Below are 27,956 nucleotides of genomic sequence, written 5' to 3'. Positions count from 1 at the left end.
GGTTGCATTTTTTCTCTCAACTAAACTCTTTTTTTCTCATTTAATCAAGCTCTTATAAATCCATACACTCTGTTGCTCCAGTATACGTTCACTTTCCATTAGTCCTTCTTTTGCCACTGCTGACCAAAGCTCAAGCCGGCAGTGCCAGTAGAACAACACAAGTGCAAGGGATTGTCTCTCCAAGATGGAGACACTGCCTCAGACTATGTCTCGTGAGAGGTGGAGGGAGACCAAGAGCTGATTATTAGATGCGTGGGGATAAGAGGAACATAACTCAGGTGAACAGATTCTGGATAGTGATGCTATAGCTAGGATCAGCAACGTTACAGGGGAAAGGATAGGAAAATAATTAGGTGACAGAAGTATAGAAGTGGCTACAAGGGGGTGTGTCTCTTAAGAGGGCCGAAAGATACACTGAAGGCGAAGGTGAAGTAAAAGAAGAAAGAAAGATCAAAGGAAGTCGACAGTGATTGAGAGAAAACTCACAAAGGCAAATTGAGCAAAAGACAAAGCCTGGGGAGTTAGACTACTTCAATGCAAATTTACGCCGCAGATGAGCATGACAACTGACCCTTGTACAGTGGTGCTGAAACAATTTTCAGTGTGGGGGTGCTGCCATCAAAGGGCTTCTGAAAATCCAGGAATCATACAAAGAACAAGTCCTGCGGAATGAGCCACGCACATTCAGAAAGAATGGTGATGCGTTGGTTACTTATTGGTAATCTTCATTAGCCTTAGTCCATTGCGTCCTTGTGACAGTCATTACGAAGTAAGGTGATGTCACCTTCCAACAGGAAGAAAGAACAGGAGGATCCTTAAATGCAAGCCCCATGCACCCAACCTGGGTGCCAAGCCCTTGCCAAAGGACTGATAGGAAGGTGGGCAGGATGTAATGTTTGTGACAAAGACAAGATGGACTAAGGGTAATGCAGAGTTCAAAACATTGGTACTCAAATGCAAAACAGAAAAATTATTAAGCCATAATGCTTGACAAATGTATGCTCTGAGGACCAAGTAGCCACCCTAGGAATTTCCTAGATTGTTACTCACTGGAATTCAACCCAGGAGGTGGCCATTCCTCTCGTAGACCATCCCTGAACTGGAAGATATTCTAAAAAGCCTTGCAAAGCCAGAAAAATTGACAACTTAATCCACCTACTTAGAGTCATAAAAGTCACCTTCTTGTCTTTTCCAGGCTGTCCAAAAGTCACAAACAAGGAGTCGGTTTTCCTGAACTGCAGAGGCCTGGTGACATAAATGAAAAGAGCTCTTTAAACATCAAGTGTATTCAGCAAATGTTCCTCCGGAGAGGAAGGAGAGGGAATGAAAGAAGGAAGAATTATTTCCTAAGATCTATCAAAAATAGACTTAACCTTTGCAGCAAAGGTAAGGCTAGGCCTTAAAGTTACCCCATCTTCCAAAGTATCAACTGAAGAGAGGACAGCATTTTAAGGCTCCAAGCTCCCCAATTGTTCTCAGGAAGGTGATAGGAAATAGGAAAATAACTTTATAGGAAACAATCTTTATGTATACAGTGTCCAGATCCTCAAAGAGATAAAATTGCAAAGCCTATAAAAGAGTAGGAAGATTCTGAGTTGGAGAAAAGGGATTTTTCAACTGGTCTTACAATTGACAAAAGATCAGAACAGTCTAGACACCAAAGATTGTAACATCGACGAAGGTACAGAAAAGTCCCTAAAAACCTTTATCGCAAAGCAATGAGCTTTCAGAGTGGAAAGAGATTCGACTGAAACCCATTCAGAAGAAAATGCAAAATAGCAGACAAACTACAGGTAGGTGCCAAAAAATCATGAGCAGAACATCACGTCTCAAAAGACTTCCAGTTCTTTGAGTAAGACTTCTAAGTAGAAGGCCTGCTGGAGTGCTGAATTAATTCCACTAAGGAAGAGGAAAGACCCTTTGCTAGCAGTCCAGACTTCTCAACCTCCAAAGCGATAGAGTGAGTTGGAGCAAGAAGGTCAGGGACGACGTTCTGAGAGAGACACACGTGAGCAGTACTCAAGGAGGTAGAAGAGCCAGGGGTTCAGAAGAGGAAATCATGACATCTCTGGCCAATAAGGGCCCACAAGAATAAAGTTCCCTCCCCCTGCTGAGACTTGAAGAGATCCATCTGGATCAATAAAAAGTGGGGGAATGTATAAAGGAGACTTCTCAGCCACTTTATCACCAATACGTCCACTACCTAGGCTCCTTGTTCCGGAAGCCTGGATCAGAATCGACAAAGATGAGCATTGTCCTTGGTTGAAAAGAGATCCAGAAAGGGTTTCACAAACTCTCGGCATATCTCTCAAAACAACGACCTAGATAACGTCAACTCCAGCAAAATTGGAAAACCTCCAGCTGTCTGCCATCACATTATCGGTGCCCTTGATGTGTACTGCGGACGTGTGCAACAGGTTGATCTCTGCCCAATAACCCAATTGTTCTGCTATTGCATTGAGGGATTTTGAATGCATACTTCACTGTTGGTTAATGTAAAAGACAGCTACCTTATTCTCTGTCTTTACTAGCACATTTTTTTGAGACAGATGATGATGGGAAAACTTCAAAGCCCTGAAGATTACCATCAACTCCATCTATTTCCATGACCTCCGACTCTCTAGGAAAGACCACTTGAATCGACAGGATCAGTCCAACACAGTAGCTCTCCAGCCAGGTTTGCTGCCATCTGTTGCGAGGATTCAGGAGCATCCAGGTATATTAGTGTCCACTTAGACCAGTGGTCTTCAAACTCATTAATGCCGCATCCACCCAATGGGGAAAAAAAACATTGGTGCCTCCCCTCTCAATTGTCCACAATTCTTCTATTAAATTGACACTGTTTAAATATGTCTAGACCTATTTAAACATTGCAGTTAAGTTCTGTTACTGTTTTAAAAATGCAATCAAAAACATGACCCCAAATATACTATTCTGGTCAGGCCTGCCCTACTAACCAATTGCAGCGTCATGCTCTGCTGAGTAAACTGATCTCACGACAGTGAGGAATGCACAGGCCGGGTGGTGCCCGGCGCACAAAAGCGCGCCTTCTTGTGTTGTACGTCTCTTCGCGCAAATGCAAACTCAGATTTCCTGCACTGTGGTCGGCAGGAGAGACATTGGAAGGCGCAGTAGGGAAGGCTTGAGCAACGAACCGTTGGCTATGTTTTGTTGTTACTTTGTTGACATGAGCTCAAGTAATTTGAAGCAGAAGGAACGACCAGACCTAAAAAAAACTCTCTTACCTCCAACGCCGAATAACCACTATAATTATAATATCTCAAAAGCAGCTGGCCTTGTAAACTTAATGAGCAAGCAAGCCGATGCATTTTGGGTTTTGTTGTAAAAGAATAAAAATACTATCCATCCTTTCCTTTTTTTCCGGCAACAAGCGATGTTACAAAGATATCACAGCACACAGTGAGATTGAGTGAAAGACGAGGCACTGAGGCTGGCGTGCAGCACTCCACAGCTCTTGTTATTGAAATGCAGACAGGGGGCGGAAGGAGAAAAGTATGAAGGAATTGCGATAGAGAGACCAACTCTTCTATCTATCTGCATTACATGGAAAAAGGATATATTTAGTACTCATGGCCGGTTAGCTCAGTTGGTTAGAGCGTGGTGCTAATAACGCCAAGGTCGCGGGTTCAATCCCCGTATGGGCCAGGTTGCATTTTTTCTCTCAACTAAACTCTTTTTTTCTCATTTAATCAAGCTCTTATAAATCCATACACTCTGTTGCTCCAGTATACGTTCACTTTCCATTAGTCCTTCTTTTGCCACTGCTGACCAAAGCTCAAGCCGGCAGTGCCAGTAGAACAACACAAGTGCAAGGGATTGTCTCTCCAAGATGGAGACACTGCCTCAGACTATGTCTCGTGAGAGGTGGAGGGAGACCAAGAGCTGATTATTAGATGCGTGGGGATAAGAGGAACATAACTCAGGTGAACAGATTCTGGATAGTGATGCTATAGCTAGGATCAGCAACGTTACAGGGGAAAGGATAGGAAAATAGTTAGGTGACAGAAGTATAGAAGTGGCTACAAGGGGGTGTGTCTCTTAAGAGGGCCGAAAGATACACTGAAGGCGAAGGTGAAGTAAAAGAAGAAAGAAAGATCAAAGGAAGTCGACAGTGATTGAGAGAAAACTCACAAAGGCAAATTGAGCAAAAGACAAAGCCTGGGGAGTTAGACTACTTCAATGCAAATTTACGCCACAGATGAGCATGACAACTGACCCTTGTACAGTGGTGCTGAAACAATTTTCAGTGTGGGGGTGCTGCCATCAAAGGGCTTCTGAAAATCCAGGAATCATACAAAGAACTAGTCCTGCGGAATGAGCCACGCACATTCAGAAAGAGTGGTGATGCGTTGGTTACTTATTGGTAATCTTCATTAGCCTTAGTCCATTGCGTCCTTGTGACAGTCATTACAAAGTAAGGTGATGTCACCTTCCAACAGGAAGAAAGAACAGGAGGATCCTTAAATGCTAGCCCCATGCACCCAACCTGGGTGCCAAGCCCTTGCCAAAGGACTGATGGGAAGGTGGGCAGGATGTAATGTTTGTGACAAAGACAAGATGGACTAAGGGTAATGCAGAGTTCAAAACATTGGTACTCAAATGCAAAACCGAAAAATTATTAAGCCATAATGCTTGACAAATGTATGCTCTGAGGACCAAGTAGGCACCCTAGGAATTTCCTAGATTGTTACTCACTGGAATTCAACCCAGGAGGTGGCCATTCCTCTCGTAGACCATCCCTGAACTGGAAGATATTCTAAAAAGCCTTGCAAAGCCAGAAAAATTGACAACTTAATCCACCTACTCAGAGTCATAAAAGTCACCTTCTTGTCTTTTCCAGGCTGTCCAAAAGTCACAAACAAGGAGTCGGTTTTCCTGAACTGCAGAGGCCTGGTGACATGAATGAAAAGAGCTCTTTAAACATCAAGTGTATTCAGCAAATGTTCCTCCGGAGAGGAAGGAGAGGGAATGAAAGAAGGAAGAATTATTTCCTAAGATCTATCAAAAATAGACTTAACCTTTGCAGCAAAGGTAAGGCTAGGCCTTAAAGTTACCCCATCTTCCAAAGTATCAAATGAAGACAGGACAGCATTTTAAGGCTCCCAGCACCCCAATTGTTCTCAGCAAGGTGATAGGAAATAGGAAAATAACTTTATAGGAAACAATCTTTATGTCTACACTATCCAGATCCTCAAAGAGATAAAATTGCAAAGCCTATAAAAGAGTAGGAAGATTCTGAGTTGGAGAAAAGGGATTTTTCAACTGGTCTTACAATTGATAAAAGATCAGAACAGTCTAGACACCAAAGATTGTAACATCGACGAAGGTACAGAAAAGTCCCTAAAAACCTTTATCGCAAAGCAATGAGCTTTCAGAGTGGAAAGAGATTCAAGTGAAACCCATTCAGAAGAAAATGCAAAATAGCAGACAAACTACAGGTAGGTGCCAAAAGATCATGAGCAGAACATCACGTCTCAAAAGACTTCCAGTTCCTTGAGTAAGACTTCGAAGTAGAAGGCCTGCTGGAGTGCTGAATTAACTCCACTAAGGAAGAGGAAAGACCCTTTGCTAGCAGTCCAGACTTCTCAACCTCCAAAGCGATAGAGTGAGTTGGAGCAAGAAGGTCAGGGACGACGTTCTGAGAGAGACACACTTGAGCAGTACTCAAGGAGGTAGAAGAGCCAGGGGTTCAGAAGAGGAAACCATGACATCTTTGGCCAATAAGGGCCCACAAGAATAAAGTTCCCTCCCCCCTGCTGAGACTTGAAGAGAACCATCTGGATCAATAAAAAGTGGGGGAATGTATAAAGGAGACTTCTCAGCCACTTTATCACCAATACGTCCACTACCTAGGCTCCTTGTTCCGGAAGCCTGGATCAGAATCGACAAAGATGAGCATTGTCCTTGTTTGAAAAGAGATCCAGAAAGGGTTTCACAAACTCTCTGCATATCTCTCAAAACAACGACCTGGATAACGTCAACTCCAGCAAATTTGGAAACCTCCAGCTGTCTGCCATCACATTGTCGGTGCCCTTGATGTGTACTGCCGACGTGTGCAGCAGGTTGATCTCTGCCCAATAACCCAATTGTTCTGCTATTGCATTGAGGGATTTTGAATGCATGCTTCACTGTTGGTTAATGTAAAAGACAGCTACCTTATTCTCTGTCTTTACTAGCACATTTTTTTGAGACAGATGATGATGGGAAAACTTCAAAGCCCTGACGATTTCCATCAACTCCATCTATTTCCATGACCTCCGACTCTCTAGGAAAGAGCACTTGAATCGACAGGATCTGTCCAACACAGTAGCTCTCCAGCCAGGTTTGCTGGCATCTGTTGCGAGGATTCAGGAGCATCCAGGTATATTAGTGTCCACTTAGACCAGTGGTCTTCAAACTCTTTAATGCCGCATCCACCCAATGGGAAAAAAAACATTGGTGCCTCCCCTCTGAATTGTCCACAATTCTTCTATTAAATTGACACTGTTTAAATATGTCTAGACCTATTTAAACATTGCAGTTAAGTTCTGTTACTGTTTTAAAAATGCAATCAAATACATGACCCCAAATATACTATTCTGGTCAGGCCTGCCCTACTAACCAATTGCAGCATCATGCTCTGCTGAGTAAAGTGATCTCACGACAGTGAGGAATGCACAGGCCGGGTGGTGCCCGGCGCACAAAAGCGCGCCTTCTTGTGTTGTACGTCTCTTCGCGCAAATGCAAAATCAGATTTCCTGCACTGTGGTCGGCAGGAGAGACATGGGAAGGCGCAGTAGGGAAGGCTTGAGCAACGAACCGTTGGCTATGTTTTGTTGTTACTTTGTTGACATGAGCTCAAGTAATTTGAAGCAGAAGGAACGACCAGACCTAAAAAAAACTCTCTTACCTCCAACGCCGAATAACCACTATAATTATAATATCTCAAAAGCAGCTGGCCTTGTAAACTTAATGAGCAAGCAAGCCGATGCATTTTGGGTTTTGTTGTAAAAGAATAAAAATACTATCCATCCTTTCCTTTTTTTCCAGCAACAAGCGATGTTACAAAGATATCACAGCACACAGTGAGATTGAGTGAAAGACGAGGCACTGAGGCTGGCGTGCAGCACTCCACAGCTCTTGTTATTGAAATGCAGACAGGGGGCGGAAGGAGAAAAGTAGGAAGGAATTGCGATAGTGAGACCAACTCTTCTATCTATCTGCATTACATGGAAAAAGGATATATTTAGTACTCATGGCTGGTTAGCTCAGTTGGTTAGAGCGTGGTGCTAATAACGCCAAGGTCGCGGGTTCAATCCCCGTATGGGCCAGGTTGAATTTTTACTCTCAACTAAACTCTTTTTTTCTCATTTAATCAAGCTCTTATAAATCCATACACTCTGTTGCTCCAGTATACGTTCACTTTCCATTAGTCCTTCTTTTGCCACTGCTGACCAAAGCTCAAGCCGGCAGTGCCAGTAGAACAACACAAGTGCAAGGGATTGTCTCTCCAAGATGGAGACACTGCCTCAGACTATGTCTCGTGAGAGGTGGAGGGAGACCAAGTGCTGATTATTAGATGCGTGGGGATAAGAGGAACATAACTCAGGTGAACAGATTCTGGATAGTGATGCTATAGCTAGGATCAGCAACGTTACAGGGGAAAGGATAGGAAAATAATTAGGTGACAGAAGTATAGAAGTGGCTACAAGGGGGTGTGTCTCTTAAGAGGGCCGAAAGATACACTGAAGGCGAAGGTGAAGTAAAAGAAGAAAGAAAGATCAAAGGAAGTCGACAGTGATTGAGAGAAAACTCACAAAGGCAAATTAAGCAAAAGACAAAGCCTGGGGAGTTAGACTACTTCAATGCAAATTTACGCCGCAGATGAGCATGACAACTGACCCTTGTACAGTGGTGCTGAAACAATTTTCAGTGAGGGGGTGCTGCCATCAAAGGGCTTCTGAAAATCCAGGAATCATACAAAGAACAAGTCCTGCGGAATGAGCCACGCACATTCAGAAAGAATGGTGATGCGTTGGTTACTTATTGGTAATCTTCATTAGCCTTAGTCCATTGCGTCCTTGTGACAGTCATTACAAAGTAAGGTGATGTCACCTTCCAACAGGAAGAAAGAACAGGAGGATCCTTAAATGCTAGCCCCATGCACCCAACCTGGGTGCCAAGCCCTTGCCAAAGGACTGATGGGAAGGTGGGCAGGATGTAATGTTTGTGACAAAGACAAGATGGACTAAGGGTAATGCAGAGTTCAAAACATTGGTACTCAAATGCAAAACAGAAAAATTATTAAGCCATAATGCTTGACAAATGTATGCTCTGAGGACCAAGTAGCCACCCTAGGAATTTCCTAGATTGTTACTCACTGGAATTCAACCCAGGAGGTGGCCATTCCTCTCGTAGACCATCCCTGAACTGGAAGATATTCTAAAAAGCCTTGCAAAGCCAGAAAAATTGACAACTTAATCCACCTACTTAGAGTCATAAAAGTCACCTTCTTTTCTTTTCCAGGCTGTCCAAAAGTCACAAACAAGGAGTCGGTTTTCCTGAACTGCAGAGGCCTGGTGACATAAATGAAAAGAGCTCTTTAAACATCAAGTGTATTCAGCAAATGTTCCTCCGGAGAGGAAGGAGAGGGAATGAAAGAAGGAAGAATTATTTCCTAAGATCTATCAAAAATAGACTTAACCTTTGCAGCAAAGGTAAGGCTAGGCCTTAAAGTTACCCCATCTTCCAAAGTATCAACTGAAGAGAGGACAGCATTTTAAGGCTCCCAGCTCCCCAATTGTTCTCAGGAAGGTGATAGGAAATAGGAAAATAACTTTATAGGAAACAATCTTTATGTATGCAGTGTCCAGATCCTCAAAGAGATAAAATTGCAAAGCCTATAAAAGAGTAGGAAGATTCTGAGTTGGAGAAAAGGGATTTTTCAACTGGTCTTACAATTGACAAAAGATCAGAACAGTCTAGACACCAAAGATTGTAACATCGACGAAGGTACAGAAAGTCCCTAAAAACCTTTATCGCAAAGCAATGAGCTTTCAGAGTGGAAAGAGATTCGACTGAAACCCATTCAGAAGAAAATGCAAAATAGCAGACAAACTACAGGTAGGTGCCAAAAAATCATGAGCAGAACATCACGTCTCAAAAGACTTCCAGTTCTTTGAGTAAGACTTCTAAGTAGAAGGCCTGCTGGAGTGCTGAATTAATTCCACTAAGGAAGAGGAAAGACCCTTTGCTAGCAGTCCAGACTTCTCAACCTCCAAAGCGATAGAGTGAGTTGGAGCAAGAAGGTCAGGGACGACGTTCTGAGAGAGACACACGTGAGCAGTACTCAAGGAGGTAGAAGAGCCAGGGGTTCAGAAGAGGAAACCATGACATCTCTGGCCAATAAGGGCCCACAAGAATAAAGTTCCCTCCCCCTGCTGAGACTTGAAGAGATCCATCTGGATCAATAAAAAGTGGGGGAATGTATAAAGGAGACTTCTCAGCCACTTTATCACCAATACGTCCACTACCTAGGCTCCTTGTTCCGGAAGCCTGGATCAGAATCGACAAAGATGAGCATTGTCCTTGGTTGAAAAGAGATCCAGAAAGGGTTTCACAAACTCTCGGCATATCTCTCAAAACAACGACCTAGATAACGTCAACTCCAGCAAAATTGGAAAACCTCCAGCTGTCTGCCATCACATTGTCGGTGCCCTTGATGTGTACTGCCGACGTGTGCAACAGGTTGATCTCTGCCCAATAACCCAATTGTTCTGCTATTGCATTGAGGGATTTTGAATGCATACTTCACTGTTGGTTAATGTAAAAGACAGCTACCTTATTCTCTGTCTTTACTAGCACATTTTTTTGAGACAGATGATGATGGGAAAACTTCAAAGCCCTGAAGATTACCATCAACTCCATCTATTTCCATGACCTCCGACTCTCTAGGAAAGACCACTTGAATCGACAGGATCAGTCCAACACAGTAGCTCTCCAGCCAGGTTTGCTGCCATCTGTTGCGAGGATTCAGGAGCATCCAGGTATATTAGTGTCCACTTAGACCAGTGGTCTTCAAACTCTTTAATGCCGCATCCACCCAATGGGGAAAAAAAGCATTGGTGCCTCCCCTCTGAATTGTCCACAATTCTTCTATTAAATTGACACTGTTTAAATATGTCTAGACCTATTTAAACATTGCAGTTAAGTTCTGTTACTGTTTTAAAAATGCAATCAAAAACATGACCCGAAATATACTATTCTGGTCAGGCCTGCCCTACTAACCAATTGCAGCGTCATGCTCTGCTGAGTAAACTGTTCTCACGACAGTGAGGAATGCACAGGCCGGGTGGTGCCCGGCGCACAAAAGCGCGCCTTCTTGTGTTGTACGTCTCTTCTGGCAAATGCAAACTCAGATTTCCTGCACTGTGGTCGGCAGGAGAGACATTGGAAGGCGCAGTAGGGAAGGCTTGAGCAACGAACTGTTGGCTATGTTTTGTTGTTACTTTGTTGACATGAGCTCAAGTAATTTGAAGCAGAAGGAACGACCAGACCTAAAAAAAATTCTCTTACCTACAACGCCGAATAACCACTATAATTATAATATCTCAAAAGCAGCTGGCCTTGTAAACTTAATGAGCAAGCAAGCCGATGCATTTTGGGTTTTGTTGTAAAAGAATAAAAATACTATCCATCCTTTCCTTTTTTTCCGGCAACAAGCGATGTTACAAAGATATCACAGCACACAGTGAGATTGAGTGAAAGACGAGGCACTGAGGCTGGCGTGCAGCACTCCACAGCTCTTGTTATTGAAATGCAGACAGGGGGCGGAAGGAGAAAAGTATGAAGGAATTGCGATAGTGAGACCAACTCTTCTATCTATCTGCATTACATGGAAAAAGGATATTTTTAGTACTCATGGCCGGTTAGCTCAGTTCGTTAGAGCGTGGTGCTAATAACGCCAAGGTCGAGGGTTCAATCCCTGTATGGGCCAGGTTGCATTTTTTCTCTCAACTAAACTCTTTTTTTCTCATTTAATCAAGCTCTTATAAATCCATACACTCTGTTGCTCCAGTATACGTTCACTTTCCATTAGTCCTTCTTTTGCCACTGCTGACCAAAGCTCAAGCCGGCAGTGCCAGTAGAACAACACAAGTGCAAGGGATTGTCTCTCCAAGATGGAGACACTGCCTCAGACTATGTCTCGTGAGAGGTGGAGGGAGACCAAGAGCTGATTATTAGATGCGTGGGGATAAGAGGAACATAACTCAGGTGAACAGATTCTGGATAGTGATGCTATAGCTAGGATCAGCAACGTTACAGGGGAAAGGATAGGAAAATAATTAGGTGACAGAAGTATAGAAGTGGCTACAAGGGGGTGTGTCTCTTAAGAGGGCCGAAAGATACACTGAAGGCGAAGGTGAAGTAAAAGAAGAAAGAAAGATCAAAGGAAGTCGACAGTGATTGAGAGAAAACTCACAAAGGCAAATTGAGCAAAAGACAAAGCCTGGGGAGTTAGACTACTTCAATGCAAATTTACGCCGCAGATGAGCATGACAACTGACCCTTGTACAGTGGTGCTGAAACAATTTTCAGTGTGGGGGTGCTGCCATCAAAGGGCTTCTGAAAATCCAGGAATCATACAAAGAACAAGTCCTGCGGAATGAGCCACGCACATTCAGAAAGAATGGTGATGGGTTGGTTACTTATTGGTAATCTTCATTAGCCTTAGTCCATTGCGTCCTCGTGACAGTCATTACAAAGTAAGGTGATGTCACCTTCCAACAGGAAGAAACAACAGGAGGATCCTTAAATGCTTGCCAATGCACCCAACCTGGGTGCCAAGCCCTTGCCAAAGGACTGATAGGAAGGTGGGCAGGATGTAATGTTTGTGACAAAGACAAGATGGACTAAGGGTAATGCAGAGTTCAAAACATTGGTACTCAAATGCAAAACAGAAAAATTATTAAGCCATAATGCTTGACAAATGTATGCTCTGAGGACCAAGTAGCCACCCTAGGAATTTCCTAGATTGTTACTCACTGGAATTCAACCCAGGAGGTGGCCATTCCTCTCGTAGACCATCCCTGAACTGGAAGATATTCTAAAAAGCCTTACAAAGCCAGAAAAATTGACAACTTAATCCACCTACTCAGAGTCATAAAAGTCACCTTCTTGTCTTTTCCAGGCTGTCCAAAAGTCACAAACAAGGAGTCGGTTTTCCTGAACTGCAGAGGCCTGGTGACATAAATGAAAAGAGCTCTTTAAACATCAAGTGTATTCAGCAAATGTTCATCCGGAGAGGAAGGAGAGGGAATGAAAGAAGGAAGAATTATTTCCTAAGATCTATCAAAAATAGACTTAACCTTTGAAGCAAAGGTAAGGCTAGGCCTTAAAGTTACCCCATCTTCCAAAGTATCAAATGAAGAGAGGACAGCATTTTAAGGCTCCCAGCTCCCCAATTGTTCTCAGCAAGGTGATAGGAAATAGGAAAATAACTTTATAGGAAACAATCTTTATGTCTACAGTGTCCAGATCCTCAAAGAGATAAAATTGCAAAGCCTATAAAAGAGTAGGAAGATTCTGAGTTGTAGAAAAGGGATTTTTCAACTGGTCTTACAATTGACAAAAGATCAGAACAGTCTAGACACCAAAGATTGTAACATCGACGAAGGTTCAGAAAAGTCCCTAAAAACCTTTATCGCAAAGTCAATGAGCTTTCAGAGTGGAAAGAGATTCAACTGAAACCCATTCAGAAGAAAATGCAAAATAGCAGACAAACTACAGGTAGGTGCCAAAAAATCATGAGCAGAACATCACGTCTCAAAAGACTTCCAGTTCTTTGAGTAAGACTTCGAAGTAGAAGGCCTGCTGGAGTGCTGAATTAACTCCACTAAGGAAGAGGAAAGACCCTTTGCTAGCAGTCCAGACTTCTCAACCTCCAAAGCGATAGAGTGAGTTGGAGCAAGAAGGTCAGGGACGACGTTCTGAGAGAGACACACTTGAGCAGTACTCAAGGAGGTAGAAGAGCCAGGGGTTCAGAAGAGGAAACCATGACATCTCTGGCCAATAAGGGCCCACAAGAATAAAGTTCCCTCCCCCCTGCTGAGACTTGAAGAGAACCATCTGGATCAATAAAAAGTGGGGGAATGTATAAAGGAGACTTCTCAGCCACTTTATCACCAATACGTCCACTATCTAGGCTCCTTGTTCCGGAAGCCTGGATCAGAATCGACAAAGATGAGCATTGTCCTTGTTTGAAAAGAGATCCAGAAAGGGTTTCACAATCTCTCGGCATATCTCTCAAAACAACGACCTGGATAACGTCAACTCCAGCAAATTTGGAAACCTCCAGCTGTCTGCCATCACATTGTCGGTGCCCTTGATGTGTACTGCCGACGTGTGCAACAGGTTGATCTCTGCCCAATAACCCAATTGTTCTGCTATTGCATTGAGGGATTTTGAATGCATGCTTCACTGTTGGTTAATGTAAAAGACAGCTACCTTATTCTCTGTCTTTACTAGCACATTTTTTTGAGACAGATGATGATGGGAAAACTTCAAAGCCCTGAAGATTACCATCAACTCCATCTATTTCCATGACCTCCGACTCTCTAGGAAAGACCACTTGAATCGACAGGATCAGTCCAACACAGTAGCTCTCCAGCCACGTTTGCTGGCATCTGTTGCGAGGATTCAGGAGCATCCAGGTATATTAGTGTCCACTTAGACCACTGGTCTTCAAACTCTTTAATGCTGCATCCACCCAATGGGGAAAAAAAACATTGGTGCCTCCCCTCTGAATTGTCCACAATTCTTCTATTAAATTGACACTGTTTAAATATGTCTAGACCTATTTAAACATTGCAGTTAAGTTCTGTTACTGTTTTAAAAATGCAATCAAATACATGACCCCAAATATACAATTCTGGTCTGGCCTGCCCTACTAACCAATTGCAGCGTCATGCTCTGCTGAGTAAACTGATCTCACGACAGTGAGGAATGCACAGGCCGGGTGGTGCCCGGCGCACAAAAGCGCGCCTTCTTGTGTTGTACGTCTCTTCGCGCAAATGCAAACTCAGATTTCATGCACTGTGGTCGGCAGGAGAGACATGGGAAGGCGCAGTAGGGAAGGCTTGAGCAACGAACCGTTGGCTATGTTTTGTTGTTACTTTGTTGACATGAGCTCAAGTAATTTGAAGCAGAAGGAACAGCCAGACCTAAAAAAAACTCTCTTACCTCCAACGCCGAATAACCACTATAATTATAATATCTCAAAAGCAGCTGGCCTTGTAAACTTAATGAGCAAGCAAGCCGATGCATTTTGGGTTTTGTTGTAAAAGAATAAAAATACTATCCATCCTTTCCTTTTTTTCCGGCAACAAGCGATGTTACAAAGATATCACAGCACACATTGAGATTGAGTGAAAGAAGAGGCACTGAGGCTGGCGTGCAGCACTCCACAGCTCTTGTTATTGAAATGCAGACAGGGGGCGGAAGGAGAAAAGTAGGAAGGAATTGCGATAGTGAGACCAACTCTTCTATCTATCTGCATTACATGGAAAAAGGATATATTTAGTACTCATGGCCGGTTAGCTCAGTTGGTTAGAGCGTGGTGCTAATAACGCCAAGGTCGCGGGTTCAATCCCCGTATGGGCCAGGTTGCATTTTTTCTCTCAACTAAACTCTTTTTTTCTCATTTAATCAAGCTCTTATAAATCCATACACTCTGTTGCTCCAGTATACGTTCACTTTCCATTAGTCCTTCTTTTGCCACTGCTGACCAAAGCTCAAGCCGGCAGTGCCAGTAGAACAACACAAGTGCAAGGGATTGTCTCTCCAAGATGGAGACACTGCCTCAGACTATGTCTCGTGAGAGGTGGAGGGAGACCAAGAGCTGATTATTAGATGCGTGGGGATAAGAGGAACATAACTCAGGTGAACAGATTCTGGATAGTGATGCTATAGCTAGGATCAGCAACGTTACAGGGGAAAGGATAGGAAAATAATTAGGTGACAGAAGTATAGAAGTGGCTACAAGGGGGTGTGTGTCTCTTAAGAGGGCCGAAAGATACACTGAAGGCGAAGGTGAAGTAAAAGAAGAAAGAAAGATCAAAGGAAGTCGACAGTGATTGAGAGAAAACTCACAAAGGCAAATTGAGCAAAAGACAAAGCCTGGGGAGTTAGACTACTTCAATGCAAATTTACGCCGCAGATGAGCATGACAACTGACCCTTGTACAGTGGTGCTGAAACAATTTTCAGTGTGGGGGTGCTGCCATCAAAGGGCTTCTGAAAATCCAGGAATCATACAAAGAACAAGTCCTGCGGAATGAGCCACGCACATTCAGAAAGAATGGTGATGCGTTGGTTACTTATTGGTAATCTTCATTAGCCTTAGTCCATTGCGTCCTTGTGACAGTCATTACAAAGTAAGGTGATGTCACCTTCCAACAGGAAGAAAGAACAGGAGGATCCTTAAATGCAAGCCCCATGCACCCAACCTGGGTGCCAAGCCCTTGCCAAAGGACTGATAGGAAGGTGGGCAGGATGTAATGTTTGTGACAAAGACAAGATGGACTAAGGGTAATGCAGAGTTCAAAACATTGGTACTCAAATGCAAAACCGAAAAATTATTAAGCCATAATGCTTGACAAATGTATGCTCTGAGGACCAAGTAGGCACCCTAGGAATTTCCTAGATTGTTACTCACTGGAATTCAACCCAGGAGGTGGCCATTCCTCTCGTAGACCATCCCTGAACTGGAAGATATTCTAAAAAGCCTTGCAAAGCCAGAAAAATTGACAACTTAATCCACCTACTTAGAGTCATAAAAGTCACCTTCTTGTCTTTTCCAGGCTGTCCAAAAGTCACAAACAAGGAGTCGGTTTTCCTGAACTGCAGACGCCTGGTGACATAAATGAAAAGAGCTCTTTAAACATCAAGTGTATTCAGCAAATGTTCCTCCGGAGAGGAAGGAGAGGGAATGAAAGAAGGAAGAATTATTTCCTAAGATCTATCAAAAATAGACTTAACCTTTGCAGCAAAGGTAAGGCTAGGCCTTAAAGTTACCCCATCTTCCAAAGTATCAACTGAAGAGAGGACAGCATTTTAAGGCTCCCAGCTCCCCAATTGTTCTCAGGAAGGTGATAGGAAATAGGAAAATAACTTTATAGGAAACAATCTTTATGTCTACACTATCCAGATCCTCAAAGAGATAAAATTGCAAAGCCTATAAAAGAGTAGGAAGATTCTGAGTTGGAGAAAAGGGATTTTTCAACTGGTCTTACAATTGACAAAAGATCAGAACAGTCTAGACACCAAAGATTGTAACATCGACGAAGGTACAGAAAAGTCCCTAAAAACCTTTATCGCAAAGCAATGAGCTTTCAGAGTGGAAAGAGATTCGACTGAAACCCATTCAGAAGAAAATGCAAAATAGCAGACAAACTACAGGTAGGTGCCAAAAAATCATGAGCAGAACATCACGTCTCAAAAGACTTCCAGTTCTTTGAGTAAGACTTCTAAGTAGAAGGCCTGCTGGAGTGCTGAATTAATTCCACTAAGGAAGAGGAAAGACCCTTTGCTAGCAGTCCAGACTTCTCAACCTCCAAAGCGATAGAGTGAGTTGGAGCAAGAAGGTCAGGGACGACGTTCTGAGAGAGACACACGTGAGCAGTACTCAAGGAGGTAGAAGAGCCAGGGGTTCAGAAGAGGAAATCATGACATCTCTGGCCAATAAGGGCCCACAAGAATAAAGTTCCCTCCCCCTGCTGAGACTTGAAGAGATCCATCTGGATCAATAAAAAGTGGGGGAATGTATAAAGGAGACTTCTCAGCCACTTTATCACCAATACGTCCACTACCTAGGCTCCTTGTTCCGGAAGCCTGGATCAGAATCGACAAAGATGAGCATTGTCCTTGGTTGAAAAGAGATCCAGAAAGGGTTTCACAAACTCTCGGCATATCTCTCAAAACAACGACCTAGATAACGTCAACTCCAGCAAAATTGGAAAACCTCCAGCTGTCTGCCATCACATTGTCGGTGCCCTTGATGTGTACTGCGGACGTGTGCAACAGGTTGATCTCTGCCCAATAACCCAATTGTTCTGCTATTGCATTGAGGGATTTTGAATGCATACTTCACTGTTGGTTAATGTAAAATACAGCTACCTTATTCTCTGTCTTTACTAGCACATTTTTTTGAGACAGATGATGATGGGAAAACTTCAAAGCCCTGAAGATTACCATCAACTCCATCTATTTCCATGACCTCCGACTCTCTAGGAAAGACCACTTGAATCGACAGGATCAGTCCAACACAGTAGCTCTCCAGCCAGGTTTGCTGCCATCTGTTGCGAGGATTCAGGAGCATCCAGGTATATTAGTGTCCACTTAGACCAGTGGTCTTCAAACTCTTTAATGCCGCATCCACCCAATGGGGAAAAAAAGCATTGGTGCCTCCCCTCTGAATTGTCCACAATTCTTCTATTAAATTGACACGGTTTAAATATGTCTAGACCTATTTAAACATTGCAGTTAAGTTCTGTTACTGTTTTAAAAATGCAATCAAAAACATGACCCGAAATATACTATTCTGGTCAGGCCTGCCCTACTAACCAATTGCAGCGTCATGCTCTGCTGAGTAAACTGATCTCACGACAGTGAGGAATGCACAGGCCGGGTGGTGCCCGGCGCACAAAAGCGCGCCTTCTTGTGTTGTACGTCTCTTCGCGCAAATGCAAACTCAGATTTCCTGCACTGTGGTCGGCAGGAGAGACATTGGAAGGCGCAGTAGGGAAGGCTTGAGCAACGAACCGTTGGCTATGTTTTGTTGTTACTTTGTTGACATGAGCTCAAGTAATTTGAAGCAGAAGGAACGACCAGACCTAAAAAAAACTCTCTTACCTCCAACGCCGAATAACCACTATAATTATAATATCTCAAAAGCAGCTGGCCTTGTAAACTTAATGAGCAAGCAAGCCGATGCATTTTGGGTTTTGTTGTAAAAGAATAAAAATACTATCCATCCTTTCCTTTTTTTCCGGCAACAAGCGATGTTACAAAGATATCACAGCACACAGTGAGATTGAGTGAAAGACGAGGCACTGAGGCTGGCGTGCAGCACTCCACAGCTCTTGTTATTGAAATGCAGACAGGGGGCGGAAGGAGAAAAGTATGAAGGAATTGCGATAGTGAGACCAACTCTTCTATCTATCTGCATTACATGGAAAAAGGATATATTTAGTACTCATGGCTGGTTAGCTCAGTTGGTTAGAGCGTGGTGCTAATAACGTCAAGGTCGCGGGTTCAATCCCCGTATGTGCCAGGTTGCATTTTTTCTCTCAACTAAACTCTTTTTTTCTCATTTAATCAAGCTCTTATAAATCCATACACTCTGTTGCTCCAGTATACGTTCACTTTCCATTAGTCCTTCTTTTGCCACTGCTGACCAAAGCTCAAGCCGGCAGTGCCAGTAGAACAACACAAGTGCAAGGGATTGTCTCTCCAAGATGGAGACACTGCCTCAGACTATGTCTCGTGAGAGGTGGAGGGAGACCAAGAGCTGATTATTAGATGCGTGGGGATAAGAGGAACATAACTCAGGTGAACAGATTCTGGATAGTGATGCTATAGCTAGGATCAGCAACGTTACAGGGGAAAGGATAGGAAAATAATTAGGTGACAGAAGTATAGAAGTGTCTACAAGGGGGTGTGTCTCTTAAGAGGGCCGAAAGATACACTGAAGGCGAAGGTGAAGTAAAAGAAGAAAGAAAGATCAAAGGAAGTCGACAGTGATTGAGAGAAAACTCACAAAGGCAAATTGAGCAAAAGACAAAGCCTGGGGAGTTAGACTACTTCAATGCAAATTTACGCCGCAGATGAGCATGACAACTGACCCTTGTACAGTGGTGCTGAAACAATTTTCAGTGTGGGGGTGCTGCCATCAAAGGGCTTCTGAAAATCCAGGAATCATACAAAGAACTAGTCCTGCGGAATGAGCCACGCACATTCAGAAAGAGTGGTGATGCGTTGGTTACTTATTGGTAATCTTCATTAGCCTTAGTCCATTGCGTCCTTGTGACAGTCATTACAAAGTAAGGTGATGTCACCTTCCAACAGGAAGAAAGAACAGGAGGATCCTTAAATGCTAGCCCCATGCACTCAACCTGGGTGCCAAGCCCTTGCCAAAGGACTGATGGGAAGGTGGGCAGGATGTAATGTTTGTGACAAAGACAAGATGGACTAAGGGTAATGCAGAGTTCAAAACATTGGTACTCAAATGCAAAACCGAAAAATTATTAAGCCATAATGCTTGACAAATGTATGCTCTGAGGACCAAGTAGCCACCCTAGGAATTTCCTAGATTGTTACTCACTGGAATTCAACCCAGGAGGTGGCCATTCCTCTCGTAGACCATCCCTGAACTGGAAGATATTCTAAAAAGCCTTGCAAAGCCAGAAAAATTGACAACTTAATCCACCTACTCAGAGTCATAAAAGTCACCTTCTTGTCTTTTCCAGGCTGTCCAAAAGTCACAAACAAGGAGTCGGTTTTCCTGAACTGCAGAGGCCGGGTGACATGAATGAAAAGAGCTCTTTAAACATCAAGTGTATTCAGCAAATGTTCCTCCGGAGAGGAAGGAGAGGGAATGAAAGAAGGAAGAATTATTTCCTAAGATCTATCAAAAATAGACTTAACCTTTGCAGCAAAGGTAAGGCTAGGCCTTAAAGTTACCCCATCTTCCAAAGTATCAAATGAAGAGAGGACAGCATTTTAAGGCTCCCAGCTCCCCAATTGTTCTCAGCAAGGTGATAGGAAATAGGAAAATAACTTTATAGGAAACAATCTTTATGTCTACAGTATCCAGATCCTCAAAGAGATAAAATTGCAAAGCCTATAAAAGAGTAGGAAGATTCTGAGTTGGAGAAAAGGGATTTTTCAACTGGTCTTACAATTGACAAAAGATCAGAACAGTCTAGACACCAAAGATTGTAACATCGACAAAGGTACAGAAAAGTCCCTAAAAACCTTTATCGCAAAGCAATGAGCTTTGAGAGTGGAAAGACATTCAAGTGAAACCCATTCAGAAGAAAATGCAAAATAGCAGACAAACTACAGGTAGGTGCCAAAAGATCATGAGCAGAACATCACGTCTCAAAAGACTTCCAGTTCCTTGAGTAAGACTTCGAAGTAAAAGGCCTGCTGGAGTGCTGAATTAACTCCACTAAGGAAGAGGAAAGACCCTTTGCTAGCAGTCCAGACTTCTCAACCTCCAAAGCGATAGAGTGAGTTGGAGCAAGAAGGTCAGGGACGACGTTCTGAGAGAGACACACTTGAGCAGTACTCAAGGAGGTAGAAGAGCCAGGGGTTCAGAAGAGGAAACCATGACATCTTTGGCCAATAAGGGCCCACAAGAATAAAGTTCCCTCCCCCCTGCTGAGACTTGAAGAGAACCATCTGGATCAATAAAAAGTGGGGGAATGTATAAAGGAGACTTCTCAGCCACTTTGTCACCAATACGTCATCTACCTAGGCTCCTTGTTCCGGAAGCCTGGATCAGAATCGACAAAGATGAGCATTGTCCTTGTTTGAAAAGAGATCCAGAAAGGGTTTCACAAACTCTCGGCATATCTCTCAAAACAACGACCTGGATAACGGTAACTCCATCAAATTTGGAAACCTCCAGCTGTCTGCCATCACATTGTCGGTGCCCTTGATGTGTACTGCCGACGTGTGCAGCAGGTTGATCTCTGCCCAATAACCCAATTGTTCTGCTATTGCATTGAGGGATTTTGAATGCATGCTTCACTGTTGGTTAATGTAAAAGACAGCTACCTTATTCTCTGTCTTTACTAGCACATTTTTTTGAGACAGATGATGATGGGAAAACTTCAAAGCCCTGACGATTACCATCAACTCCATCTATTTCCATGACCTCCGACTCTCTAGGAAAGACCACTTGAATCGACAGGATCTGTCCAACACAGTAGCTCTCCAGCCAGGTTTGCTGGCATCTGTTGCGAGGATTCAGGAGCATCCAGGTATATTAGTGTCCACTTAGACCAGTGGTCTTCAAACTCTTTAATGCCGCATCCACCCAATGGGAAAAAAAACATTGGTGCCTCCCCTCTGAATTGTCCACAATTCTTCTATTAAATTGACACTGTTTAAATATGTCTAGACCTATTTAAACATTGCAGTTAAGTTCTGTTACTGTTTTAAAAATGCAATCAAATACATGACCCCAAATATACTATTCTGGTCAGGCCTGCCCTACTAACCAATTGCAGCGTCATGCTCTGCTGAGTAAAGTGATCTCACGACAGTGAGGAATGCACAGGCCGGGTGGTGCCCGGCGCACAAAAGCGCGCCTTCTTGTGTTGTACGTCTCTTCGCGCAAATGCAAAATCAGATTTCCTGCACTGTGGTCGGCAGGAGAGACATGGGAAGGCGCAGAAGGGAAGGCTTGAGCAACGAACCGTTGGCTATGTTTTGTTGTTACTTTGTTGACATGAGCTCAAGTAATTTGAAGCAGAAGGAACGACCAGACCTAAAAAAAACTCTCTTACCTCCAACGCCGAATAACCAATATAATTATAATATCTCAAAAGCAGCTGGCCTTGTAAACTTAATGAGCAAGCAAGCCGATGCATTTTGGGTTTTGTTGTAAAAGAATAAAAATACTATCCATCCTTTCCTTTTTTCCCGGCAACAAGCGATGTTACAAAGATATCACAGCACACAGTGAGATTGAGTGAAAGACGAGGCACTGAGGCTGGCGTGCAGCACTCCACAGCTCTTGTTATTGAAATGCAGACAGGGGGCGGAAGGAGAAAAGTAGGAAGGAATTGCGATAGTGAGACCACCTCTTCTATCTATCTGCATTACATGGAAAAAGGATATATTTAGTACTCATGGCCGGTTAGCTCAGTTGGTTAGAGCGTGGTGCTAATAACGCCAAGGTCGCGGGTTCAATCCCCGTATGGGCCAAGTTGCATTTTTTCTCTCAACTAAACTCTTTTTTTCTCATTTAATCAAGCTCTTATAAATCCATACACTCTGTTGCTCCAGTATACATTCACTTTCCATTAGTCCTTCTTTTGCCACTGCTGACCAAAGCTCAAGCCGGCAGTGCCTGTAGAACAACACAAGTGCAAGGGATTGTCTCTCCAAGATGGAGACACTGCCTCAGACTATGTCTCGTGAGAGGTGGAGGGAGACCAAGATCTGATTATTAGATGCGTGGGGATAAGAGGAACATAACTCAGGTGAACAGATTCTGGATAGTGATGCTATAGCTAGGATCAGCAACGTTACAGGGGAAAGGATAGGAAAATAATTAGGTGACAGAAGTATAGAAGTGGCTACAAGGGGGTGTGTCTCTTAAGAGGGCCGAAAGATACACTGAAGGCGAAGGTGAAGTAAAAGAAGAAAGAAAGATCAAAGGAAGTCGACAGTGATTGAGAGAAAACTCACAAAGGCAAATTGAGCAAAAGACAAAGCCTGGGGAGTTAGACTACTTCAATGCAAATTTACGCCGCAGATGAGCATGACAACTGACCCTTGTACAGTGGTGCTGAAACAATTTTCAGTGTGGGGGTGCTGCCATCAAAGGGCTTCTGAAAATCCAGGAATCATACAAAGAACAAGTCCTGCGGAATGAGCCACGCACATTCAGAAAGAATGGTGATGCGTTGGTTACTTATTGGTAATCTTCATTAGCCTTAGTCCATTGCGTCCTTGTGACAGTCATTACAAAGTAAGGTGATGTCACCTTCCAACAGGAAGAAAGAACAGGAGGATCCTTAAATGCTAGCCCCATGCACCCAACCTGGGTGCCAAGCCCTTGCCAAAGGACTGATAGGAAGGTGGGCAGGATGTAATGTTTGTGACAAAGACAAGATGGACTAAGGGTAATGCAGAGTTCAAAACATTGGTACTCAAATGCAAAACAGAAAAATTATTAAACCATAATGCTTGACAAATGTATGCTCTGAGGACCAAGTAGCCACCCTAGGAATTTCCTAGATTGTTACTCACTGGAATTCAACCCAGGAGGTGGCCATTCCTCTCGTAGACCATCCCTGAACTGGAAGATATTCTAAAAAGCCTTGCAAAGCCAGAAAAATTGACAACTTAATCCACCTACTCAGAGTCATAAAAGTCACCTTCTTGTCTTTTCCAGGCTGTCCAAAAGTCACAAACAAGGAGTCGGTTTTCCTGAACTGCAGAGGCCTGGTGACATGAATGAAAAGAGCTCTTTAAACATCAAGTGTATTCAGCAAATGTTCCTCCGGAGAGGAAGGAGAGGGAATGAAAGAAGGAAGAATTATTTCCTAAGATCTATCAAAAATAGACTTAACCTTTGCAGCAAAGGTAAGGCTAGGCCTTAAAGTTACCCCATCTTCCAAAGTATCAAATGAAGAGAGGACAGCATTTTAAGGCTCCCAGCACCCCAATTGTTCTCAGCAAGGTGATAGGAAATAGGAAAATAACTTTATAGGAAACAATCTTTATGTCTACACTATCCAGATCCTCAAAGAGATAAAATTGCAAAGCCTATAAAAGAGTAGGAAGATTCTGAGTTGGAGAAAAGGGATTTTTCAACTGGTCTTACAATTGATAAAAGATCAGAACAGTCTAGACACCAAAGATTGTAACATCGACGAAGGTACAGAAAAGTCCCTAAAAACCTTTATCGCAAAGCAATGAGCTTTCAGAGTGGAAAGAGATTCAAGTGAAACCCATTCAGAAGAAAATGCAAAATAGCAGACAAACTACAGGTAGGTGCCAAAAGATCATGAGCAGAACATCACGTCTCAAAAGACTTCCAGTTCCTTGAGTAAGACTTCGAAGTAGAAGGCCTGCTGGAGTGCTGAATTAACTCCACTAAGGAAGAGGAAAGACCCTTTGCTAGCAGTCCAGACTTCTCAACCTCCAAAGCGATAGAGTGAATTGGAGCAAGAAGGTCAGGGACGACGTTCTGAGAGAGACACACTTGAGCAGTACTCAAGGAGGTAGAAGAGCCAGGGGTTCAGAAGAGGAAACCATGACATCTTTGGCCAATAAGGGCCCACAAGAATAAAGTTCCCTCCCCCCTGCTGAGACTTGAAGAGAACCATCTGGATCAATAAAAAGTGGGGGAATGTATAAAGGAGACTTCTCAGCCACTTTATCACCAATACGTCCACTACCTAGGCTCCTTGTTCCGGAAGCCTGGATCAGAATCGACAAAGATGAGCATTGTCCTTGTTTGAAAAGAGATCCAGAAAGGGTTTCACAAACTCTCGGCATATCTCTCAAAACAACGACCTGGATAACGTCAACTCCAGCAAATTTGGAAACCTCCAGCTGTCTGCCATCACATTGTCGGTGCCCTTGATGTGTACTGCCGACGTGTGCAGCAGGTTGATCTCTGCCCAATAACCCAATTGTTCTGCTATTGCATTGAGGGATTTTGAATGCATGCTTCACTGTTGGTTAATGTAAAAGACAGCTACCTTATTCTCTGTCTTTACTAGCACATTTTTTTGAGACAGATGATGATGGGAAAACTTCAAAGCCCTGACGATTACCATCAACTCCATCTATTTCCATGACCTCCGACTCTCTAGGAAAGAGCACTTGAATCGACAGGATCTGTCCAACACAGTAGCTCTCCAGCCAGGTTTGCTGGCATCTGTTGCGAGGATTCAGGAGCATCCAGGTATATTAGTGTCCACTTAGACCAGTGGTCTTCAAACTCTTTAATGCCGCATCCACCCAATGGGAAAAAAAACATTGGTGCCTCCCCTCTGAATTGTCCACAATTCTTCTATTAAATTGACACTGTTTAAATATGTCTAGACCTATTTAAACATTGCAGTTAAGTTCTGTTACTGTTTTAAAAATGCAATCAAATACATGACCCCAAATATACTATTCTGGTCAGGCCTGCCCTACTAACCAATTGCAGCATCATGCTCTGCTGAGTAAAGTGATCTCACGACAGTGAGGAATGCACAGGCCGGGTGGTGCCCGGCGCACAAAAGCGCGCCTTCTTGTGTTGTACGTCTCTTCGCGCAAATGCAAAATCAGATTTCCTGCACTGTGGTCGGCAGGAGAGACATGGGAAGGCGCAGTAGGGAAGGCTTGAGCAACGAACCGTTGGCTATGTTTTGTTGTTACTTTGTTGACATGAGCTCAAGTAATTTGAAGCAGAAGGAACGACCAGACCTAAAAAAAACTCTCTTACCTCCAACGCCGAATAACCACTATAATTATAATATCTCAAAAGCAGCTGGCCTTGTAAACTTAATGAGCAAGCAAGCCGATGCATTTTGGGTTTTGTTGTAAAAGAATAAAAATACTATCCATCCTTTCCTTTTTTTCCGGCAACAAGCGATGTTACAAAGATATCACAGCACACAGTGAGATTGAGTGAAAGACGAGGCACTGAGGCTGGCGTGCAGCACTCCACAGCTTTTGTTATTGAAATGCAGACAGGGGGCGGAAGGAGAAAAGTAGGAAGGAATTGCGATAGTGAGACCAACTCTTCTATCTATCTGCATTACATGGAAAAAGGATATATTTAGTACTCATGGCCGGTTAGCTCAGTTGGTTAGAGCGTGGTGCTAATAACGCCAAGGTCGCGGGTTCAATCCCCGTATGGGCCAGGTTGAATTTTTACTCTCAACTAAACTCTTTTTTTCTCATTTAATCAAGCTCTTATAAATCCATACACTCTGTTGCTCCAGTATACGTTCACTTTCCATTAGTCCTTCTTTTGCCACTGCTGACCAAAGCTCAAGCCGGCAGTGCCAGTAGAACAACACAAGTGCAAGGGATTGTCTCTCCAAGATGGAGACACTGCCTCAGACTATGTCTGGTGAGAGGTGGAGGGAGACCAAGAGCTGATTATTATATGCGTGGGGATAAGAGGAACATAACTCAGGTGAACAGATTCTGGATAGTGATGCTATAGCTAGGATCAGCAACGTTACAGGGGAAAGGATAGGAAAATAATTAGGTGACAGAAGTATAGAAGTGGCTACAAGGGGGTGTGTCTCTTAAGAGGGCCGAAAGATACACTGAAGGCGAAGGTGAAGTAAAAGAAGAAAGAAAGATCAAAGGAAGTCGACAGTGATTGAGAGAAAACTCACAAAGGCAAATTGAGCAAAAGACAAAGCCTGGGGAGTTAGACTACTTCAATGCAAATTTACGCCGCAGATGAGCATGACAACTGACCCTTGTACAGTGGTGCTGAAACAATTTTCAGTGTGGGTGTGCTGCCATCAAAGGGCTTCTGAAAATCCAGGAATCATACAAAGAACAAGTCCTGCGGAATGAGCCACGCACATTCAGAAAGAATGGTGATGCGTTGGTTACTTATTGGTAATCTTCATTAGCCTTAGTCCATTGCGTCCTTGTGACAGTCATTACAAAGTAAGGTGATGTCACCTTCCAACAGGAAGAAAGAACAGGAGGATCCTTAAATGCTAGCCCCATGCACCCAACCTGGGTGTCAAGCCCTTGCCAAAGGACTGATAGGAAGGTGGGCAGGATGTAATGTTTGTGACAAAGACAAGATGGACTAAGGGTAATGCAGAGTTCAAAACATTGGTACTCAAATGCAAAACAGAAAAATTATTAAGCCATAATGCTTGACAAATGTATGCTCTGAGGACCAAGTAGCCACCCTAGGAATTTCCTAGATTGTTACTCACTGGAATTCAACCCAGGAGGTGGCCGTTCCTCTCGTAGACCATCCCTGAACTGGAAGATATTCTAAAAAGCCTTGCAAAGCCAGAAAAATTGACAACTTAATCCACCTACTTAGAGTCATAAAAGTCACCTTCTTGTCTTTTCCAGGCTGTCCAAAAGTCACAAACAAGGAGTCGGTTTTCCTGAACTGCAGAGGCCTGGTGACATAAATGAAAAGAGCTCTTTAAACATCAAGTATATTCAGCAAATGTTCCTCCGGAGAGGAAGGAGAGGGAATGAAAGAAGGAAGAATTATTTCCTAAGATCTATCAAAAATAGACTTAACCTTTGCAGCAAAGGTAAGGCTAGGCCTTAAAGTTACCCCATCTTCCAAAGTATCAACTGAAGAGAGGACAGCATTTTAAGGCTCCCAGCTCCCCAATTGTTCTCAGGAAGGTGATAGGAAATAGGAAAATAACTTTATAGGAAACAATCTTTATGTATGCAGTGTCCAGATCCTCAAAGAGATAAAATTGCAAAGCCTATAAAAGAGTAGGAAGATTCTGAGTTGGAGAAAAGGGATTTTTCAACTGGTCTTACAATTGACAAAAGATCAGAACAGTCTAGACACCAAAGATTGTAACATCGACGAAGGTACAGAAAAGTCCCTAAAAACCTTTATCGCAAAGCAATGAGCTTTCAGAGTGGAAAGAGATTCGACTGAAACCCATTCAGAAGAAAATGCAAAATAGCAGACAAACTACAGGTAGGTGCCAAAAAATCATGAGCAGAACATCACGTCTCAAAAGACTTCCAGTTCTTTGAGTAAGACTTCTAAGTAGAAGGCCTGCTGGAGTGCTGAATTAATTCCACTAAGGAAGAGGAAAGACCCTTTGCTAGCAGTCCAGACTTCTCAACCTCCAAAGCGATAGAGTGAGTTGGAGCAAGAAGGTCAGGGACGACGTTCTGAGAGAGACACACGTGAGCAGTACTCAAGGAGGTAGAAGAGCCAGGGGTTCAGAAGAGGAAACCATGACATCTCAGGCCAATAAGGGCCCACAAGAATAAAGTTCCCTCCCCCTGCTGAGACTTGAAGAGATCCATCTGGATCAATAAAAAGTGGGGGAATGTATAAAGGAGACTTCTCAGCCACTTTATCACCAATACGTCCACTACCTAGGCTCCTTGTTCCGGAAGCCTGGATCAGAATCGACAAAGATGAGCATTGTCCTTGGTTGAAAAGAGATCCAGAAAGGGTTTCACAAACTC

General features: G+C 43.3%; 5 non-coding genes across 5 annotated transcripts; all 5 read left to right on the top strand.

Moving 5' to 3' along the window:
- The first annotated feature begins 3,592 nt into the window (after nt 1–3,592).
- On the top strand, nt 3,593–3,666 carry TRNAI-AAU (transfer RNA isoleucine (anticodon AAU)). Its single transcript has one exon. It is a non-coding gene; the product is annotated as a tRNA-Ile (tRNA).
- A 3,591-nt stretch (nt 3,667–7,257) lies between these two features.
- On the top strand, nt 7,258–7,331 carry TRNAI-AAU (transfer RNA isoleucine (anticodon AAU)). The gene has a single exon. It is a non-coding gene; the product is annotated as a tRNA-Ile (tRNA).
- A 7,257-nt stretch (nt 7,332–14,588) lies between these two features.
- TRNAI-AAU (transfer RNA isoleucine (anticodon AAU)) lies at nt 14,589–14,662 on the top strand. Its single transcript has one exon. It is a non-coding gene; the product is annotated as a tRNA-Ile (tRNA).
- Nucleotides 14,663–21,921: 7,259 nt separating this feature from the next.
- TRNAI-AAU (transfer RNA isoleucine (anticodon AAU)) lies at nt 21,922–21,995 on the top strand. The gene has a single exon. It is a non-coding gene; the product is annotated as a tRNA-Ile (tRNA).
- A 3,591-nt stretch (nt 21,996–25,586) lies between these two features.
- On the top strand, nt 25,587–25,660 carry TRNAI-AAU (transfer RNA isoleucine (anticodon AAU)). The gene has a single exon. It is a non-coding gene; the product is annotated as a tRNA-Ile (tRNA).
- Nucleotides 25,661–27,956: the final 2,296 nt, after the last annotated feature.

Source organism: Pleurodeles waltl, unplaced genomic scaffold, assembly GCF_031143425.1.
Source record: "Pleurodeles waltl isolate 20211129_DDA unplaced genomic scaffold, aPleWal1.hap1.20221129 scaffold_418, whole genome shotgun sequence".
In the NCBI taxonomy this organism is placed as follows: domain Eukaryota; kingdom Metazoa; phylum Chordata; class Amphibia; order Caudata; family Salamandridae; genus Pleurodeles; species Pleurodeles waltl.
This window is presented reverse-complemented; position numbering and strand designations above follow the sequence as displayed.